This window comes from Chelonoidis abingdonii, chromosome 15 (assembly GCF_003597395.2).
Source record: "Chelonoidis abingdonii isolate Lonesome George chromosome 15, CheloAbing_2.0, whole genome shotgun sequence".
In the NCBI taxonomy this organism is placed as follows: Eukaryota; Metazoa; Chordata; order Testudines; family Testudinidae; genus Chelonoidis; species Chelonoidis abingdonii.
Window position 1 is genome coordinate 18,899,945 of NC_133783.1, and position 23,194 is coordinate 18,923,138.

Sequence of the window (23,194 nt, forward strand, 5' to 3'; positions counted from 1 at the left end):
TGCACTTATTCCCCACCTCTGCCAAATTACTCTAATAAAATATATCAACTATACCTTGACATTCTACATATGATTTATGCTAAAATAAACCTGACCCAAACACAGGACACTTTAAATATCTTAGAGACACTATCAATGTTTAAAAAAAAATTAAATTAAAAAAAAACAAACAACTTCTCTCTGGATTTCTTTAGCCTACTATTGGTACAAGCAACACCTAAAATTACTGTAAGAAAGATCAGATTTTTCCCTCTATTATCTCGTTTACTCTGCACGTCACTACAATTTTTATCAGGGTGGATACAAATCAATGATTTTTAAAAACAGATTTTTTTTTAATTTAAATCGAATTTTTTGATAAAACAGTTTTTGAGGGAAAAACCTATCTAAAGAGTTTTAATTAAGATACATTATAGCTCAAATATATCTCATAATGGAATAGGGATTATAAAATCTAATTCCATAGTATGAGACAATATATTCATGCAATGTTTAAGAAAAGTTTTGTAAATGAGCTCCAATAGTTCATGGACCAGGGACCCAAATTTATGGGGTTCCAGGGGCTTCTGTATAGATTATTTAGGTTAAATCTTTCTATCTACCCAATGGGATTCAGTGCTCAGTCTAGAAGATATCATCAGAGATGCTTAGTTTTGCAGTTCTCAAAGTGTGGATTTGTGCCTCCAGAGATCACATGCTTGTTAACAGCAAAAATGTTTTTAAATAAATAAATATCTAGAGGTGAAGCCTGAAGCCTATTTCTGTAGCCTTGAACAAAATGCAGGGAAATAGCTGTTTTATTGCTGACGCTGGTGAAATTTGGAAGGGACTGAGCGAGATCTTAAAAAGAGAAATATGCAATCACAGAGTTAAATTACAAGCATTAAAAAAAAGCAAATGGGACAAGCACTATCACCAGCTCATTTTCTTGGTAACAGGGTCAAACCTTAATTGCTGAAGAAGAGGAGTTGGCTATGACATGGACATCCAGCAATCATCCCTCCATAATGCCAACTATAATAAACTTCAGACCTAAGGATGAACTATTCAAGAAAGTATTTGCTGGTGATGTTTTAAAGAAAGTCACACCAGTGAACTGGGGGAAGTTACTTAAGCACTTTGATTCAAAGACCGTTGAAGTGATCATCTCACTTTTAACACAAGTAGCTTCTTCTGTTGGTGTAGAAAGAAGATTTTCTTCCTTTGGACTAATTCATTCCAAATTGAGAAATCATTTGGGAACTGAAAAAGCAGGGAAGCTTTTCTTTTCCAGATTATGAACAAACAGGAAAATGAAGGTGAAGATGAGTGAATTAGCTGCAGAAGCCAATATTTTAAGTTTCTCATGTTGACGTGGCTGAAATAGTTAAATGAAATATTTTTAAAAAATTAAATCAACTATTTTAGTGAAAAACAATTAAACAAAAACAAACCTGATTTTAAAAAACTTGAATGTTTAATTAAATTCAAAAATTCATATGCTTATTTAGTTAAAATATTATATGTTTGCTGTTGAAGAAAAAAATTCAGAATATATAATGTTTTAGTTAAATAAAACAAATTTAAATATCTGTCTGGTGATGTTCTTCTCCTAATACATCATGGCAAGAAAATCCTCCAAATATTAATGATTAACCTGTTCAACTGGAGATACCTCACCTCCCAATGATTTCATAAATATCTGCTTCAATTACCTTGTATAAATGAAATAACCAAACACTCATTTATTTGCTGATACAGCTGTAAAACTAACCTGAAAAGTTTTCAAACAAATCACTTCGAAAATGTATAGTGTGTACCTGCTAAAAATGAAACCTACATCGATCTGAGTTGTGAAGAATATGTACTAAGGTTATAACAACCAATAAGAATGCACTTTTATGTAGAAATCGATGATTAAATCGAGTCTTCCTGACTAGTGAGTGATTTAAATCAATTTGACTGAAATCAAATTCACCTTGATTTTTATATATGGCAATTTTCACTGTGTATTCAGTCAGTCATTTCCCAGTTGTGTGTGTGTGGGCCCTCTCCATCCTTAAAAGCAGAACAGAAATAGGTAAAAATAAGACAATGTGAATTGAAAACCATACAAAATTGGCGGAGAGAGCAAAGCAGGAATAGTACCACTTACCTCATTTCCCTGAAATTCTTGATATGTTCCTTTAAAAGAAAAGATACGTCCATCACTGTTTCGTCTCCTCTCTCTCTCAAACTAACACGGAACCAGCTCTTTTTTAAAAAAGATGCACATTTGAACTTCTGGCCTTTTCAAAGTCCGGTTAGAGCAGTAGCGTACAAGGTGTTTGCTGCTGCTAATCGACACAGAATGGAAAGCACTCCAGACAACACATCACATTCCTGATGGAAGGCGGTTCAGTTATGCAAAAAAGATAACCTGGCTTTTTTCCTAAACTGAAAATAACAATCGGTACAGCTTGAAAAAAAAAAAAAAAAAAAAAAAAAAAAATAGTAGAGAGGACAGTCACTCCCAACAGTCAGATGCTCTGTACATAGCCTCAACAGGGCCTGCACATACCATAGCAACCTCTTACCACCAGACTCCTCTTAACTCAGCACCCTACAAACTTGATTGTTTCATGTGCCTGAGCAAACTCAAGGACTTCTCCTGTACCCCCATGTCTGAAAGGCTAAGGCCTTGTCTACAAATGCCACTTATAGTGTCTGCAACTTTCGCATTCAGGGTGTGAAAAAAACACCTTCCCTGAGCCTGCATAAATGCAAGCACTGTAAAATGGTAGCGGTAAGACAGTGGTACAAGTGCTGGGCAGATCCCCTTGCCAAAGCTAAAGCTACCCCTCTCGTGGGGGTGGATTTTTTTTTGTGTTGTTGGGTTTTTGGTTTTTGTTGTTTTTTTTTTTTCACAGCAGTGGAAGAGTACGTTCTCCTAAGTTGCTGTTGTTACGACGACACACCATGTTTAAAGACTGCCATCTGAGCGCTTCAACATTGACTAGGGAGAAAACACTCTTATTACAGAAGCAAAGATAAACACCACAAAAAACAAAACACAGAGGAACGCACTGTCACAGATCTCGCTAATTAGAATATTATGCGCTTGGAAACTGGCCCCTTCAGTTCACACATCACAAGGTCTTGCGATCTCCATTTCTTTCAAGTTTGTTGAGCAAGACTTTTCCATAAGACCATTTCTGAACGAGTACTTCTCACAATACACATCTCAATACTTTGCCAAGACAAGACTATACTTTAATATATAAAGTGGCATGTATGGCAGGATCACCAAGAAATATTTACAAACATTAAATATTAGCTAAGAAGTTTTCCAAAGGAAAAGACTATTCTTCAAGTACTGGTAAATTAGCCTGAATATGTTTCATGTTACAGTTTTGTCCCAGCTCCCTAAGCATACCCCCCACAGAGCACTCGCTAGAGCATTACAAACTCTGTTGAGGTCATAGCAGCCTATAGCCTGGCCTACACTACAAAACTTCGGTAGACAGAGCGCATTGACTATACGATAGAATTAGGGTTACCAAGTCCCTCTAACCTTGAGTGGGTCCTGCGCTCATTGCAATTTGCTCACCTCAGTGAATCTTCCCACACGGTCCCTGGATCAACTCTCCTGTGTCTGATCAGATGGAGTTGGGGGAACCCCCAGGCCTGGCCCTCTACCTCCGGTTCCTAGCCTCAGCCCTGTGGATTGCAGCTGTCTATAAGTGCACTCTTCACGTGAACAGCTGCAGACAGCTATAACCCTCCCTGCGGCTAAACATACCCCACGGCTGTCCTAAACTATTAACACCTTCTTTAATCTTCACCACAGGCATTCCTTGCCTGGTGTCTGATAAGGCCTGACCCTGTAGCCTGGCAACAGACACCCTCTCACTCAGCTCCTTGCGCCCCTGTTCCCAGCTCCTCACTATGCACTCCTCCTCCGCCACCCCACCTGACTGAGTGACCCTTTTAAAAGAACACTCCAGGTGCCTGATTACCTGCTTGATGGCTGCAGGGTCTAATCAGCCTGTCTGCCTTAATTGGTTCTAGCAGGTTCCTGATTACTCTAGTGCAGCCCCTACTCTGGTCACTCAGAGAACAGAAAACTACTCATCCAGTGACCAGTATATTTGCCCTCTACCAGACTCCTGTACCCCACTGGTTTGGATCTGTCACAGTGTCTATACTACTAAGTCCCTTCTGCTGACCTAAGTGGCCTATGAAGTCGAATTCTGTACTCCACCTCCATGAGCGGTGTAGCACTTGATGGACCCCAAACATGCCCTCTTCCAGATATCCACCCAAAGGTACTTCTCTTCTGGTTTACCATTTCAAGTGGCTACACAGTAGGTGTAACATATGAAATGCACAGATACTTTGCATGGCATTCTAAAATCATTGCTCTTTACTTAATTACATGAGAAATACACAGATGCATACAAAGAAAATAAACCATACATTAATCTCCCTTTCTCAGTTATCTCACCACTCCAGAGCATTCTTTGGGTTGGGATCAGAGTCCTTCTAGCTGCAGCGCATAGCCTGTTTTTTGAAACATGGAGCCGTCTCTTCTCAGCTCACCTTTTCTGATCTTGGACTTACCATCCCCTTCCATTTTCCTGTCCAAAAATTTCCTGTCTCTCTCTCTCTCTCTCTAGTTTGTATGACACACCAGCAATACCTCTGTTTCTTTAGTCTACTTGGGGAATTTCCACCCTCACTGCTTTCTTCCTCCTTTCAGGTAAGAGGAGAAAACATCTTCTCCCAGCTTGAGCAAACCCACTATCCTAAGTATCGGAGGAGTAGCCGGGTTAGTCTGGATCTGTAAAAGCATGTGTCTGATATTAGGAATGGCAATATTCAAAAACCTGTAGGAGAACACTTCAATCTCCCTGGCCACACAATAGCAGATTTAAAAAGGTAGCCATCCTCCAGCAAAAAAAACTTCAGGAGCAGACTTCAAAGAGAAACTGTCGAGCTTCAGTTTAGTTGCAAATTTGACACCGTCAGCTCAGGATTAAACAAAGACTGAATGGCTAACCAGCTACAAAAGCAGTTTCTCCTCTCTAGGTGTTCACACCTCAGCTGTTAGAAGAGGGCTTGATCCTCCCTGATTGAACTAACCTCGTTATCTCTAGCCTGATTCTTGCTTGTATATTTATACCTGCCTGTGGAAATTTCCACTACATTCATCCAACGAAGTGGGTATTCACCCACGAAAGCTCATGCTCCAATACATCTGTTAGTCTACAAGGTGCCACAGGACTCTTTGCTAGTATCCTAAGGTATTTCATATTGAATAGATGCCTGTTCAGTTCTAGCAACTCAAAATGTCCCGGACAAAGAAGTAAATGCTCAAAGACTTGCCAGCAATGGTGGATACAGAGAAGCCTTCCATGATACAGCAAATTCTCAACATGAACCAGAATTTCTAAATTGTACCAACTCCCCCAAAATTGCCACAGAAGTATGACCTAATTCAAGTAGGATTATTTGGCATAATTTTTGGTAGAAACTTAGGGTGTGGCCTACTAGATCATTGTCAGAACAGAAATAGTATAAAGGGGATCCACCATAAAAGCTATCTCCCCAACCCTCACAGATGATGTGACTGTCACAAGGAAGGAATTCTTCAAAGACTGGTGCGAGAGAGAACATAATTCCATGGGCTCTAATGCTGGACCCATGAGACATGCCAGAACAACATTTTAGTCCCAGTGTGGAGGTTGGTTCCCATACAGATGGAAAAACCCTCAGCAAACCCTTAAGTGGGAAAGAGAAACACAAAAGATTGTATACATCTCTAAAGATGGATGGTAAGCCCTAAGAGCGGCAAGGTGCACCCTACAGAACTAACTGAAAGCCCCAAGCTCTTTTAGAGAGGGTAAGCAGCACAAAATTGCAGGGAACAAAGCCTCAAGAGGTTGAAGTTGATGGTTCATCCAAGCTGAAAATCTTCTCCACTTAGCAGCACACATTTTCATGCTGGTGTCTTCTCCTATATTATTTAGGACGTTCTGTAAAGCAATTGAACACAACTTGCTGTGTGCTGAGCTTGTATTAGTCTGTCTGTTTGAAGGACTGTGTGCTGTGGCTGGCAGTTGGAAGCTGTGAGCTTCTAAACAGAGTTTGAAATCTAGAAGCCTCTGTTCTTTGGCTGAGCTTTAGTCAGGGGCGAGGCTATCAGGAAGGCCAGGGCTTTATAAAGCAGTGAGCAAGCGACATGGGGCTACTAACAGGGAGTTTCGAGAGGGAGTTTGGAAGGGGGTGAGATACACTTGCCATTCTTTAAAACCATTAAACTTAACTATAATCAAAACTTCTTGAATTAAACAAAAACCCTATCCTTAATGTAGGTAGCTGTTGAAGAGAATGCAGGCAGAAGCCCAGCAGCAGAGTGGGGCTATCCTGTTTATTGCACTCAGTGTAGCATGTATGATTACTTGCCCTGTGGGCGGGTGGTGTATGTGTGCATTCGATGCAAGGAGCTCCTGGCCCTCAGAGACCGCATACAGGCTTTGGAGGCGAGGGTGGAAGAACTGGAGGAGCTAAGGAAAGCAAAGAGATATGCTGATGAGGCTTTCCGGGACACTGTAGATTTGTCCCACCTCCAGTCAGACAGCCCCTGCACTGTTAAGGAGGATGAAAGGCTCAGGGAAGGAGAGCAGTCAATGGGAGCAGAGGGAAACCTTCCCATAGGTGGGAACCTCCTTCCAGATAACGTTGGGGTATCCTCTCGCACTGAGGTTACCTTTCCGGAGGAGGGAACTCCAGTCATTAGGAAAAGGCAGGTGTTAGTAATTGGAGATGCGATCATTAGAAACAGATAGCTGGGTTTGTGGTGACTGGGAGAACCGCATGGTGACTTGCCTGCCTGGTGCGAAGGCTGCAGATCTCTCGAGGCATCTAGATAGACTTATGTGTAGAGCTAGGGAGGAGCTGGTGGTTGTAGTACATGTAGGTACCAAGGACATGGGGAAGGGTAGGAGAAATGTTCTGGAGGCCAAATTTAGGCTGCTAGGAAGGAGAGTGAAATCCAAGACCTCCATAGTAGCATTCTCAGAAGTGCTTACAGTTCCACACACAGGGCCAGGTAGGCAGGCAGTGCTTCAGAGTCTCAACACGTGGATGAGACGATGGTGTAGAGAGGAAGAGTTTAGATTTATTAGGAACTGGGGAAACTTTTGGGATGGGGGAGCCTATAAAGGAAGGATGGGCTCCACCTAAACCAAAATGGATCCAGACTGCTGGCACTTAACATTAAAAAGGTTGCAGAGCAGTTTTTAAACTAAGAGATGGGAGAAAGCTAATTGCTGCAGCAGAAAACGTGGATCAGACAGAAACTTCTCTTAGAGGAGAGTCTATTGATAGAGATCCTCTAGGTTTTAGTCAGGAAGAGAGGATGAAAGAGAATAAAGTATGGGCCAGATCAGACGAGAAACATTTACATAAAAAGGAATCTGACACACCAGAAAAGGGCAGACAAACAGTGATAAGATTTTGAAGTGCTTGTACACAAATGCTAGAACTCTAAAGAATAACATGGGTGAACTAGAGTGCCTCATGTTAAAGGAGGATATTGATATAATAGGCATCACATAAACATGGTGGAGTGACGACAATCAATGGGACACAATCATTCCAGAATGTAAAATATATCAGAAGGACAGAACAGGTCGGGGGGGAGGGGAGGGAGTGGCACTATATGTGAAAGAAAACGTAGAATCAAAAGAAGTCAAAATCTTAAATGAATCCACATGTTACATAGAATCTCTATGGATAGTAATTCCATGCTCTAATAAGAATACAACAGAATGGATCTATTATCGACCACCTGACCAGGACTGTGATAGTGACGATGACATGCTAAGGGAGATTAGAGAGGCTATCAAAATACAGAACACAATAATAGTGGGGGATTTCAATTATCCCTATATTGACTGGGTACACGTCACCTCAGGACGAAATGCAGAAACAAAATTTCTTGATACTTTGAATGACTGCTTCTTGGAGCAGCTGGTACAGGAACCCTCAAGAGGTGAGGCAATTCTCGATTTAGTCCTTAGTGGAGCACAGGATCTGGTCCAAGAGGTAACTATAACAGGGCCACTTGGAAATAGTGACCATAATATAACAATATTTAATATTCCTGTGATGGGAGGAACACCTCAGCAGTGTGTAGGGGGGTCAAGGCAGAGGGATGGGGCTGTGGGGATGCAGAACAGAAGGCTGGTTGTGTGTTGGGGTGGGCGGAGTTCAGGGCAGAGGGCCGGGGGGTATGGGGGCTGCAGGACAGAAAGCTGAGTGTGTGTGGGGGGACTTAAATGTATACCCAAATTAAATCAAGGGTCAGGGCAGAGGGCTCGGGGGTATGGCGGCTGCAGGGCAGAATGCTGATTGTGTGGGGGATCAGAGCAGAGGGCTGGGGAGCTCGGCTCGTAGGGGTGCTTCCAGCCCCCTGCCCTGAGCGGCTCATGGCAGGGAGCTGGAAGAGATATGCCTGTTCCAACCCCTTCCCCAAGGCTCCGTCCCTACCTTTCTCTGTCCCCTCTAGGGGACTGCCTGCATATTGTTGCTCTTCCCCCATCCCCCTCACTAGGGCCATCAGCTGATTGGCGCAGGGAAGGAGAGGGGGCGGGGCAGGAAAGCACCACTCTGGGGGAAGAAGCAAGGGACAGGGAAGCTTGGTTGCTGCAGAACCAAGCCTCTGCCTTCTGTCCCGCAGGGGAGAGCAGTGAGGCTAAGTGGGGCTGGGGGCCAGGACTGCAGCAGGTGGCTGCATGCCGCTCAAAATCGGCTCGCTTGCCATGTTTGGCACACATGCCGCAGGTTGTCGACCCCTGGACTAGCGGGATCCCTGGACGATCGAGATACAAAAGGAACACTTAAAGATGATAAAGTCATTTTGGAGAAACTAAATGAATTGTTTGATTCAGTCTTCACGGTTAAGGATGTTAGGGAGAGTTCCAAACCTGAGCCGTCCTTAGTAGGTGACATATCTGAGGAATTGTCACAGATTGAAGTGTCACTAGAGGTGGTTTTGGAATTAATTGATAAACTAACACTAACAAGTCACCGGGACCAGATGGCATTCACCCAAGAGTTCTGAAAGAACTCAAATGTGAAACTGTGGAACTATTAACTAGGGTTTGTAACCTGTTCTTTAAATCATCATTCTGTACCCAATGACTGGAAGATAGCTAATATAATGCCAATATTTAAAAAGGGCTCTAGAGGTGATCCGGGCAATTACAGTCTGGTAAATCTAACATCAGTAACGAGCAAATTAGTTGAAACAATAATAAAGAATAAAATTGTCCAACACATAAAAAAAGTAATTGTTGGGCAAAAGTCAACATGGTTTCTGTAAAGGGAAATCATGTCTTACTAATCTATTAGAGTTCTTTGAAGGGGTCAACAAACATGTGGACAAGGGGGATCCAGTGGACACAGAGTACTTAGATTTCCAGAAAGCCTTTGACAAGGCCCCTCACTAAAGGCTCTTACGTAAATTAAGTTGTCATGAGATAAGAGGGAAGGTCCTTTCATGGATTAAGAACTGGTTAAAAGACAGAGAACAAAGGGTAGGAATAAATGGTAAATTCTCAGACTGGAGAGGGGTAACTAGTGGTGTTCCCCAAGGGTCAGTCCTAGGACAAATCTTATTCAACTTATTCATAAATGATCTGGAGAAAGGGGTAAAAAGTGAAGTGGCAAAATTTGCAGATGATACTAAACTGCTCAAGATAGTTAGGATCAAAGCAGACTGTGAAGAACTTCTCCACAAAACTAAGTGATTGGGGCAACAAAATGGCCAAATGAAATTTAATGTGGATAAATGTAAAGTAATGCACATTGGAAGAAATAACCCCAACTATACATACCATATGATGGGGGCTAGTTTAGCTACAACTAAGCAGGAAAGAGATCTTGGAGTCATCATGGATAGTTCTCTGAAGACGTCCATGCAGAGTGCAGTGGCAGTCAAAAAAGCAAACAGGATGTTAGGAATCATTAAAAAAGGGATAAAGAATAAGACAGAGAATATCTTATTGCCCTTATATAAATCCATGGTAAGCCCACATCTTGAATACTGCATACAGAGGTGGTCTTCTCATCTCAAAGAAGATATACTGGCATTAGAAAAAGTTCAGAAAGGGGCAACTAAAATGATTAGGGGTTTAGAACGGGTCCCATATGAGGAGAGATTAAAGAGGCTAGGACTTTTCAGCTTGGAAAAGAGGAGACTAACAGGGGAGATGATCGAGGTATATAAAATCATGAGTGGTGTTGAGAAAGTGAATAAGGAAAAGTTATTTACTTGTTCCCATAATAGAAGAACTAGGGACCACCAAATGAAACTAATGGGCAGCAGGTTAAAACAAATAAAAGGACGTTTTTCTTCACATAGTACAGTCAACCTGTGGAACTCCTTGCCTGAGGAGGTTACGAAGGCTAGGACCATAACAGGGTTTAAAAGAGAACTAGATAAATTCATGGAGGTTAAGTCCATTAATGGCTATTAGCCAGGATAGGTAAGGAATGGTGTCTCTAGCTTCTGTTTGTCAGAGGGTGGAGATGGATGACAGGACAGAGATCACTTGACCATTACGTGTTAGGTTCACTCCCTCTGGGGCACCTGGTATTAGCCACTGGGCTGGATGGACCTTTGGTCTGACCCAGTATGGCCATTCTTATGTTCTCCCTTTCTGACATCCATCCATATTTGTGAATGAGAACTTTTCCATTACAAGGACAGTTTAATATTTTACTACACCAAAAATCCATAGGAGAGGGGAAGCACATTTCTAATGATGTTCAATACAAAGTCTAGCTGCTAACAATATAAACATTAATTTGTTGTTCTGTTTAAAATGTAGATTCTTTACTGGAACATTAAGCAAGCATGTCAGGGAAGTCAGCATTTAGTTATGAGATTAATCTGTTAAATAATTTCCTCCCAAAACCATCTAATTCCTGGGCACAAGCACACATGCCATTATTTTCTCTTTTTCCTGCAATCGAGTGCTTCCTCAGTAGCAAAAATGTGATTGATCTTAACAAAAGACGGAAGCCATCTATACAGTAGTTTATAAAACTTTTCTTTATGAGCTACACAAAATGAAGATGTATATCCCTTTTCTCATATATAGACCTGCTCATCCACATCAGTTTCTTTGTCCAAATATCTATCCCATCTTTTCCTTTGAGCTGTTTTCTTAACATATTTTTCAGTCAAAACTGTATATATCTTAGAAAAAAAAATTTCTGTTCCACTCTGCTCTTGGGTCAACTCCTCAAATGTGGTTAAAAGTCTAGATAGAGACCTCTTGTATCCAGATTTCAAAATAAAATGTTCGACTAGTAGATATAAAAAAATACAGGATTATATTCACATTATTACATACCTCTTGGTATAATTTCAAATCAGGAAGCAGGAACAGCTGTTCAAATTGAGTAATCTTAGCTCTTACCCACAATGCATAGTCATGTTCAGATTTCCTAGGGACACATTCCTGATTATTAATGAAATTAGCTGAAGGAGAGAGCCTCAGTGATAGGAATTTAGAAAATTCATCCCAAGCCCCTAAAATGGTCTGGATGAATTACTTTTTATTTGTGGCGACCTGAACTCAATTTTAACCCAACAATCATTATGAATAGCTACATTTGGGTTCTAGTCTTGTCAAAGTGTTACCTAGTGTTTGGATGCTCTGTCATAAAGCTAATTTATCACATCGTTTAATTGTGGTACATAAAAATAATGAGCCAAGTTAGGGAAAGCTAATATATCCCACTGTGTAGGCTTATACAGAACTTTAGAACTCACCTTTGGCTTTTATGATTCCATATGAAATTTAATAAGGCATCCTGCCATGTTTTTATCTTCATGTCAGGAATACCAACAGGGATGCACTGAAACAAAAATAACTTTCATTTTTACCAAAGCTACCCTGCGCCTAGCCAAGTAATTTCATATTTGTTCCATTCTTCCAAATCTTTTATGATTTTATTTCACAGTGGAGCATAATTTTCCTTTAAAACATGTTTCTCCACCATTATTTATTTCTAAAGATTTAAATATATGTAGCTGACAATTTTTTACTCTTTTTCGGACCATTAATTCCTAACATTTCACATTTATCATAGCTTATTTTGACACCTGATACCTGACCACATTCCAAAGTCAGTTATTGATAATTTTTAATGAGACTTCTGGATTCTGCAAATGTAACAACTTACCAGCAACATACAAAGCTATTTTTCCCTCTAATCCAGAAGACAGTCTGATGCCCTTTACATAGGGGCTCTCTCTCATATTTATTGCAAATGGCTCCATAGTCAAAGCAAACAACAGAGGGAGATAATGGGATACCCTTTCTCATACCCCTACACAAATTGAAAGGTGGAAATTGATGATCATTAAGTAATTCATTCAAGAATGAATATACAGGAATGTCAAGGCTGAATTCCCACTCTGGCGCTTTGAGTGCAGAAGGTGGGGGCCTGCAAGGATTCTAAAAATTAATACTGGCCACTCCAGGCTGGTATTAAACTCCCATAGTCACAGTTTCTCTCTGATGTTGGCTGGATAGATGCTGCCACCACTCAAGTGCAAAAAAAAAAAACAACCCTTGGGACCCTGGAAGGCACACTTCAGAATTCCTTCCTGTGGGGGTACCCTCAAGCCCTTTCACCCCCTGTCCGAGGAAGAGCTGAGAAAGAAAAACAAAGGAACTTTGCTGTTGCCCCCAGCTAATTAAACAACATATGTACAAACCTCTTAGGACACCAAAAACCCAATCCTGTTAAGAAAGGTAAGCTTTATTAAAAAACAAAAAGGAAGAATATACAACTTAGGCTTTTACTAGATTTAAAAAACCCACTTACAAAAATTAAACATTAAGAATAACCTTCTTGAGGTCCTGCTTAAATGTTAAAAGCAGAACAAAAAGCATGTGGCATTAGCAGAGAGGAGTCCACAAGCCAATAAGAAATAAACAGAAATAAATCTAATTGTGTCTTTCTAAACATTCCTGATCTACTTTCATCTCTGAGTTGTTAAATAAGTAGTTCTAGATATGATCTGATGATTTTCATATCTGGCCTTCAGCTTCTCACAGTATAACTGCTCCCTGTTCCCCTCTTGTCCCGGAGACCACCACCACCACCACAGGAAGTTTTTTTTCCCCATTTTAAAAAGTTCTAGCCCTCCCATTGACTCTTTTGCTTAGGTGCCCACTCCCTTTCCTTTAACTATGCAGGGACTTTTTTTTTTAACCCTTTACAGGTAAAACAAGCAGAGAACAGCTACCAAGAGGGACTTTATAGCTAACTGGTTGGCTGGGTGTCCATAAAAGGGAGCTCCCCCTTTCACTCCACCACCCATTTATCACAAGAGCTGATATGCTCCTACAAAACTGATTTCCAAAACCAAACCTTACAAAATTTGTCTGAAATACTGCCACTCCAGCTGCTCAAAGCCTCTCTCAGCATGTGAAGAAAGTAACACAGGAAGAATTACTAAAATCAATATTACAAATCAAATTCAGAGTTCTTCTGATATTACCAGATGATGCTTGCCTGCAACAAACCCAGATTGGTCCGGGTGAACATATTTGGGCAATATGGCAATTTGTTTGCTATCAATTTGGCACAAATTTCAGTATCCATGTTAATTAAAGAAACAGGTTTGTATGATACACAATTGGTAAGATCCCTTCTTTCTTTTGGAAGAACAATTTTTGCCTCTTTCAAAAAACAGAAAAAGCTAGAAGAAGTTTCAGATAAGTCCCTTTTTATAGCTAGTGAGAAGGATGGCTGACTTACCTCGTTTCTTTTTTTTTTAATCTGTCTAAAAGCTTAATGTTTTTGTTTAGTATACCTGTTTACTCACTCTTATCTGCTTGTAATAGGTTAATGTGCCCACTTATCTCATTTATATTCTTATGTACTCTTTTAGATCCTGTAGATTAATAACTCTTTTCCAAAACAAAAAGTTCTTTAACAAAACTCAAGAGCTCTTTTTTCCCTTTTTTTTTTTTTTTTTTTTTTTAAGGTAGGCTGCTTTATTTATAAAAATCCCCCTCATTACCATCTTTCCAGCATCCTAGAGGATACTTTTATTGATCCGTTCTCCTTATTTTCCTCTATACATTTCTGAAAGTTTTCTTTCAGCTCTTGAACTCTCAGGGGGCCAGACAACAAAGTCCTTTTCAAGTGCCAGGTCCTTTGTTCTTCCACTGAATCCCAATCTTTTAATCTAATATATTCAGGGGCATGATCTAACCAAGTTATAATTCCCAGACTGGCTTTTTAGACTAAATAAGCCCATGTCCTAGAAACAAAAATCATATGAATCCTACAATAAGATCCATGAATAGCTAAATATATATAGTCCCAGACATCTGCATTCATCTCCAATCAGACTTCCAAATTCTCATTTAAGTGATGCAACAAATTTGCACTTGCTTTTTCTGAATGCTGTGTGTGTATATTCAATCAAAGGTGGGGTTAAGCACCTCTTTAATCCCCCCTCCCGCCAAAATAATATCCGCTTCCTTTAAGTTTCCTAAGTCCCTAAAAAACTATTAAAAAAAGAAGCTTGACTTTGACTGGCACTATATACATTGGCTAAAGTGAGAAGTCTACCTTTTCAAGGACCCCTTAATTAAAATATATCTGAGTTGTGCTGAAACAATAAAAGGCAAGTGTTTACTAAGATTACTGCCACCCCTCTTCTACTAGGTTGCCCTTGAGACATACATGGTAGTTGTGTCCATGCAGAAAGAGATGATTACTCACCCTGTGCAGTAACTGAGATTCTTTGAGATGTTTGCTCCACATCAGGTGTGGGTGCATCCCAGAACCACTGGTCAGACATTTTCAGTAGCCGTGTCCATCTGGATGCATGTGTGCAGTAGTCATCTTGCAGCGGCGTTGGTATCTCATCTAGTACGCATGTGACCAGACCCCCTCTGTTCCTTCTCTACCGTAGAGTCCTTACTGCCAACTCCAAAGTGGAGGGGAGAAGGGTGGTTAGTGAAGCACTCATAAGGAGAAACATCTCAAAGAACCTGTTACTGCACAGGTTGAGTAATCCTGTGTTCTTCTTCAAGTGATGTCCCTGTGAGTGCTCCATGTCAGGAGATTGTAAAGCAATGCCCCACTGTGGATAAAGGGGCTTCAAATTTGCTTGGGCAGTTGGAGAGAGCATGGTGAGGCCTATTATAGCATCTGATCTTGAGCTTTGAGTGACTGTGAATTGTTTCGTAACATGTGCACTGAGGCCCAGGTAGCCCATCTGCATATGTCTATTATCGGTATGTTGTTCAACACTACTATTGACACTGCTATTGAGACTGTAGAGTGGGATTGATCCCTTCTGGGGGTTCGGTGTTATTCGTTCAATAACAGAGTTGGATACAGGTAGAGATCCATTTAGATAGTCTCTGTGTGGATATTTGCGCATCCCTTGAAGCATTCAGTTGTGGAAATAAGTCTGGGGGGACTTCCGGAAAGGCTTGGTTCTGTCTAAATAAAATGCTGTTGTTCATCTGATGGCTAGCATACGTAAGAATCTCTTGTGAGTTCCTGTGTAGCTGGAGTTAAAACATAGGGAGGTATATGGGTTGGTTTATATGGAAGGATGTTGATATTTTAGGTAAGAATTTCAAGTGTGGTCTCAACATGACCTTGTCTTTAAAGAATATAGTATAAGGGGGTCGTCAGCCATAAGGGCCCCTATCTCACTAACTTGTCAAGTGGAGGTGACTGAGACCAAGAAGGCAACCTTTCAGGTAAAGTTTCTCCAGATTTGGGTGGAGAGTCCGGCCATTGACCTGTAAGAGGAGATCCGCCCAAAGTGGAAGAGTTTGTGGGGTGCATACCACCACGTCCATCAGGTAAAGGTACCAGGTCTCTCTAGGTACTTCATACTGAGATTCTCAGTATGAAGTAGGCCTTGTCAACAAATAATTTGTGCATCACTTGTGGCATCAGTAGGTTCAGTGAGAAAGTATACATGAGTGATATGTCTCATATGATAAGAAAAGTATCCATCTGTGATTGAGGTCCCAGTCCCACTCTTGAGCAGAAGAGTAGGCACTTGGGGTTGAGTGATGACTCAAAGAGATGGACAGGGGGAAGCCACATGGTTGAAATATTGACTGTAGACTATTTATTTCCCATTGGCATTCCTCAGAGAAAATACCTGCTTAGGATATCTGCCATCATATTCTGGCATCGTGGAAGATAACACTCAGAGATATTTACTTTGTTTTGTATCATTAGTTCCATGCCCTCAGTGCCCAGTAAGTGGGAGCAAGCTCCTCCTTGGCAATTGATATAGAACATACACACTATATTCTCAGTCATTAGCCAGACTGACTCTTTCTTCACCACTGGTAGGAAATGCCTGCAGGCATTCTATACTTAACATGGCTCTAGTAGATCGATATCTCTAGTAGATGGGGCTCCCCCAGCCCATCAGCATCCACTGCGATTATTACTGATGGTGGATCCTGCTGAAAGGAGATCCCAATGCACACATTCTCAGGTTTTGTCCGCCACTGGTGGTACTGTTAGTCTCTTATTTAGGCAGTGTTTACTGGGGATGTATACTGAGCTCTGCCAGCTTTCTAAGCAGCGCATGTGTAGTCTTGTGTGTCTTCCCAAAAATGTCAGGGTCACCATGTGACCTAATACTTGTAAGCAGGTTTGTGCCAATGTTTGAGGGCTGTTGTTGAATACTGAGACGAAGTTGTTCAATGTCACGAATCTGTTCCTAGGTAGTGATGTTCTGTCCTGAGTGGAGCCAAGGTGTGCCCCAATGAAGTCCAGTTGTAGGGAACTAGGGTTGATTTTTGTTCATCTGTAACCCTGGGTTCTGCAACAGGGTAATGGTGTTTGCATCATATCTGTTGTTTCTCTTTGAGTCATACCTTTCAGAAGACAGTCATCTATGACTAGGTACAGGAAGATCGTTATCCCTTGTTTTCTTAAGTGTGCCACTACTACTTCAAGGGTTGTGGAAAAGACTTGGTGCGGTGGATAGGCCGAAAGGTAGTACTCTGTATTGGTAGTAACTACCCTCCACTATGAACTGTAGAAATAGTCTGAGCACGGTGTATGGTGATATGAAAATATGCATCTTGCAGGTTGAGGGCTGAAAATCAGTCTCCCCTTTCCAGCACTGGTATTAGCATGGTCAGTGTGACCATCTTGAATTTACACAAATTTGTTAAGCATTCTGAGATCTAAGATGGGTCTCTATCCACCATTTTTCTTCTGGGTCAGCAAGTAATGGAAGTAGAAATCCTTCTGTGTTGTGTGGAACTTGCTCCACATCATCTAAATGTAGGAGATGGTTTACTTCCTGTCTTAAGAAGTGCTCATGAAGAGGGTCCCTGAAGAAGGACTGGGGTGAGATTGGAGGGTGGGAGAGAAAGGGGATGGCATAGCCCGGTCTTACTATCGCCAGTACCCACTGATCTATTGTAACTGACGCCCAGACATGGTAAAATGGGTGAAGCCAATGGCCAAAGCACTGGTTGAAAGTTGGTACTGCCGCTGTATAGTGGGGAGGCCATTCAGACTCTCAACCAAATCTTTAAAACTGTTTAGCAAAAGATGGCTGCAATGCTGAGGCCTGACTTGAGGTGTTCTTAGTCTTTGTGGATGCTGTTTGTTTCTTTGAGATTCATACTGTCAACGTTGTGGGCAATGATGTCTCTCTGTGCCTTTGATATGGTAGGTAGCATGGTCTTCTGGTAAGTGGTGTGTATATGCTTAGCGTGTGTAGGGTTACTCGTGAGAACTTCATCGAGTGTAGAACTTCATCTGTTTTGCGGGAGAAGACGTTTTTTTGCTATCAAAGGGGAGGTTCTCAACTTTTACCTGGAGTTCTTTGGGAATAGCAGATGATTGGAGCCATGAGGCTCTGAGCAGCACCCTGACAGTGGCTGCTATTCTTGATGCTGTGTCTGATATATCCATAGACGCTTGTAATGTCATTCTGGTGACCAGCTGGCCTTCAGTTATTATGGCCTTGAACTATGATCATTTCTCCTCTGGCAGGCTGTCAAAGTCTTGCAGTTTGCCACAATTGTCATTATTTTATTTAGCTAGGAGAGCAGTGTAGTTGGTGACTCGAAATTGCAATGCTGCTGAGGAGTATACTTGGACTGAAAAGGTCAAGCCTTTTGCTGTCCCTGTCCTGAGGGGTGGACTTGTATTGAAGCTGTTTGCCATGTTGATTAGTGGCTTTGGCCACTTGAGAATTGGGTTGTGAATGACAGAACAGGAAATCCATCCCATTGTTCCCCCTTTTGCATGTTGGTGGTACCATCACCAGTGTTTGCCAAATAGTCTCCCACAGTTCTATGATAGCTCTTATGATAAATGATGCCATCTTAGAGAATGAAGACATGTGGAGGATGAATAACAATTATACTGGTTTTCCTGCAACTCCTCCAGTGAGATATTTTGGTTGATGGCTACTCATTTAAACAGTTCATAGAATTGTTTGAAGTCATCAGCCATGGTAGGGGGTGGTAGCATTATGGCTTCATCTGGGGATGACAATGAATTGTGTGCAGGTGATGCGACTTCTTGGTCTGTGCCTTATCTCCTTTCTTCTGCATCCTCTACTACCTCTAAAGTCTCCTGGCTAGGGGATGGTGAGGGGGTGACCAGATTTTGCTCCTGGTTGGAGTCGTGGGTCTAGTATGAGCCCTATATGCTGCTCAAGGGTCCCAACGGGTCCACTGCATCGGGAAGAGCATAGGTGAGAACATCCAAGGCTGCTCATAACAAGGCTGTACATCTTGTCTGTACTGGATTTTGGGTGTCAGGAGTCTCTAAGGTGGCGTCCGTTCAGTGAGTGAAGAGTTTTGAGACAAAGATTTTCATCCTGATCATTGTCCTTATCGCTCAACACAGGTGAGGCAATAGGTGATGCTGTTTGCTGTATATTACTACGCTCAGGTGAACCACTGGTGCCAAACAGGGGTGACCAAGGAGATTGCAATGTCTTTCTGTTCTAAGAATTGCTGCTGTATTGTCGGCTGCAGTACTGTTGGTATTGATGCCATTGATTTATATGGTACTGGTATCTGTGCCAATAGCTTGTGTGTCGTCTTGATCAGAGTGATTGGTGCCATCTTGGGTCTGTTTGATGCCAACAGAGCATGACCAATGACGATGGCCTCGGCACTCTCTCTCTCACCAGGTGGACAGTGCTGTTGCGGAGGAGGCACATTTGAGCCTCAACTCCTTCTCCCTGCGGTGAGGCTCAGCAGAGGTCCCGGTGCAGACAGTGCCAGAAGTGTCCAATTCAAAGGTGCTCATTCGTGTGGAGGTCAACCCCAAGAACAGCGACCTGGTTGGAGACCGCTTCTTTTTCTGTCTCTTTCCATCTGGAGGTTGTGGCTCTTTTCCTCATATTTTTGTAGGTGACCTCTGTAGTTGAGGCTGTGCCCAGGGAGCCACCCAAAGAAGAAATTTGCTGTCCCATGTCTGAGGTTGGCTGAAGTGATTTTTGCACTAGTATCACTTTTAGGCATAGGTCTCTGTCACACCTGACTCTGGTTTTTAGGTTGCTACAATGAGCATACTTCTGAGGGTTGTGCAACTCCTCAGGGCAACAGACACAGAGCGAGTGCCCATTGGAGACAGATATGGTTTTGCAGCATGAGCTCCATCTCTCAAATTCTGAAGAACCAAATATTTTGTAGTAGGGATAGGTTTCACGCTACAGAAGAAGCTAATGAAGAAAAGAATATTTTTTTTAAACTTAGGCGCTAACTAGGTACTCTAATACTAACTATGCTATTTAACTACTAAACTCTACTATCCAGTTTAATTTGTTAAGGACATTGGGACACCACCATGGAGCTCCACCTCAGGCCGAGCACGGTTGAGAAGGAAGTTGGGTGGCTCATGCACTTGCTAGATGAGGTGTCAACGACACCACAAGGGGACTCCTGTGCATGTGCGGCCCACATGGACATTACTACCGAAAATCTCCAATTAAAGGCATCAGAAGGCACACACACCTAAAATGGAGAACTCACACGGATATCAAAGAAGAATCGGGTATTTATTTTTACTCAAGGGTGTTTCCTTGAAATAGATATTAGGAAAATCCTTTTGTAGTAAGCAAAATACTCTTTTCCTTTTTATTGGATTGTTCATCCCCATAACATTAACAGTCATGACATTACTAGACTTACCCCTGAATACTATGTCTGCACTCAGACAGAACACTAACCGTTGTTAAAAGCAGCCACATTATGTTACACCTTTACCTCTTCTTTAAATAAGACATGTTTAGACAGAGATCCCATCGTACACACAAACATGTTAAACCTCACATATATTGCTTTTCCTTTTTTTTTTCTTAATACTTATATTGCTGTACCCTGATGCTGAGTCTGATTTACCATAAAATTTTTAAATTCTGAGCTCTATGTTTTTAATTACTATTTTTTCTATTAAAATAGAATATTTAACATCTGTTTTTTTTTTTCTTTTATCCCATTTCCCGCATTGTTATTTGATCCCCTCTAGCTGTAGGAACCCGAACTCTCCTTACTTCCTCCCTGGGTGTGCCAGTTATCTGCTGAAGGGTCTGCTTTTAATTCTTAAAAGAAACAAATCTCATCTAATCTTATCAAATATCTATATAACATCAGGCATTATGAGATTATACCATCTTTCAGTTCACTTATTCTTAAAGCTGTCCACCACAGGTGGCCCTTCTCTAAAGATTCTCACAAACATTCTAAAATGTAGAACTTTAAAATCAAACTTCCTTCAATAGGAGAGATCTGCATCTCCTGCTACTTCATTATTAAATGTGTTTATAACACTTAACACAACATCAATTTAATTATAATTTTATACCCACTAAGTATACTGTATTCACATAAAAGACCCTGGGTGCTACACAGCCCAGTCTCAGTTTAACTATATCCTCTTATTCTTATAACTACATGGATATAGCATACATAATTTATTGCAATGGTTTACCACATATACTAATCTTGTTCTTCTGGATCTAGACAGTTTCTTGGGCTCTCGTGTCGGTCCTGTTGTCTTGATGATTCATCTTTTTGAGCCATTCTGGCTCTCTTTGATCACACTCGTATGCAGTGATTTCTTGGTCACTTTTTAGGACTGATGCCTTTGATCCTGTTCAGATTGTTCTTGAGCTGATTTGCCTATCCCCATGTCCATGTCCGTTTCCCTTCTTTTGGGTCTGAGATAGATATATCTGTCCTTCCATTCAAAGGACTGTGTAAATGGGCATACCTATTTGTATCTTGTTCTAAGAACTGTCATCATCTGGTATAATTCTCTTTAGGAATTTAGGAAGAAACGATCAGTTGCACACATACGACATGGAAAATGACTGTCTACGAAGGAGTACTGTGGAAAAGGATCTGGGATAGGATGATATGAGACAGTGTAACAGTATTGCAAAAAAAAAAAAAAAGCAAACATCCTTCTGGGATGTATTAGCAGGAGTGTTGTAAGCAAGAAACGACAAGTAATTCTTCTGCTGTACTCTGTGCTGATTAGGTCTCAACTGGAGTATTGTGTCCCATTTCAGGAAGGATGTGGACAAACCGGAGAGAGTCCAGAGAAGAGCAACAAAAATTATTAAAGGTCTAGAAAACATGACCTATGAATGCAGATTGAAAATACTGGGTTTTTTTAGTCTCCAAAAGGGAACACAGAGGGGACATGATAACAGTTTTCAAGTACATAAAAGGTTGTTAAAAGAGAGAGAGAAATGAGAGGAAGAAAAATGGTTCTTAACCTCTGAGGATAGGACAAGAAGCAATGGGCTTAAATTGCATCAAGGGAAATTTAGGTTGGACATTAGGAAAAACTTCCTAACGATCAGGTTGGTTAAGCACTGGAATAAATTGCTGAGAGAGGCTGCAGAATCTCCATCATTGGACATTTTTAAGAGCAGGTTAGATAAACACCTGTCAGGGATGGTCTAGATAATACTCAGTCCTGCCATGAGTGCAAAGGACTGGACTAAATGACCTCTCAAGGTCCCTTCCCATCCTATGAATCTATGATCCTCCTAGGTGTAATTTGTCTTTAAAGTCCAGGAACTTAGAATAATTCAAAAACTTGTATTTTGCCAGGAGCAAGTGGTAGTTGGAAATTCTAAATTGTAGACTTTCCCCCCATAAGGCCTAAACATTTGGCATCCTTATCTGCAGGGATGGCCTCTGGGTGGCATTGTTAAAACCTTTTTGTGGCTGCTTGGAGGACTAGGGAGTTTGGGGCAGGGTGGGAGAACAAGAATTCCACTCCCTTAGTCAGGAGAAAATTCCACATTTCTGTACTCTAAGGGGTAGGGGCCCAGGTAGTTGCCATGCATCATACAGTTCTTGCTGGTTCCAGTATGGCCTTGGTGACTGGTAGTGCTATTCGGCTAGATCTTGTAGGCTGTAAGATGTCCAGAAATTTGTGTCGTGAGATTTGGACCTCCTCTAAGGGGATTTGGAACTCTTATCCTACTTTCCAAAGCAGCTCTTAGAACTGTGTGCAGTTGTTGAGGCAAGAGCAACTGCCTCACAAGGCAAAGAAACTGAAATACCTGTTGCTATCAGTGGTTCTGGCAAATCCGGTTCACCTTCCTCCTCTTCAATGGCTCAGGAAGTTCTTATGGCCTTTTGGAAAAGAGGGATGGTAAGACTCCCTATTGGATCACATAGGTTCCAGACACTTTGCATATAGGTCTGATGGCCCCCAGTAAAGCCAACATGGGGGTCAAAAGAAGATTGTTATGGTCCCCAAGACACTGGGTATAATAGGCCTCAAAAGGGGTCCTTGAATGGACAGACAAGACTCATAGTAGGAGACTCTTAATCCCTTGCCTGGGCTCAACTCCCTTCGTGAAGGGAAGGATGGTTCCACTGGTATGTCCAACTCTCCCAGTGATTAAAAGGCTGGGTCTGGTTCCACTGGTGGTGACATTAGTACCAATGTCAGATAGCTGCGGCTGGTGGATGGAATTCTCCTTTGTGTTTGAAACTCCCTGGTCACAGTCAGTACCAACAAGAGGGGAGATTGCAGGTCTGGAAGGATGAAAATATCCTCTGGAGTGATGTAGGATACTGAAGCTCTACAAGGCTGTCTCTCGTCACCTCATGACACTGGAGTCATCATGAAGGAACTCTTAACTGGC

General features: G+C 41.5%; 1 protein-coding gene across 13 annotated transcripts in view; it reads right to left on the reverse strand.

Annotated features, from left to right (window-relative positions):
- Positions 1–23,194, reverse strand: part of JMJD1C (jumonji domain containing 1C) — a 325,097-nt gene that overhangs the window by 197,179 nt on the left and 104,724 nt on the right. For 2 of the 13 annotated variants that reach the window (XM_075072588.1, XM_032776339.2), the window contains one exon: positions 11,810–11,895. The exons of 10 other annotated variants lie outside the window; for them this stretch is intronic. The gene's annotated coding sequence lies outside the window, so the exon portion shown is untranslated. Of the gene's footprint in view, positions 1–11,809; positions 11,896–12,222; positions 12,601–23,194 lie in introns of those variants that run through there. One more of the 13 variants, XM_075072589.1, reaches the window with a different exon arrangement.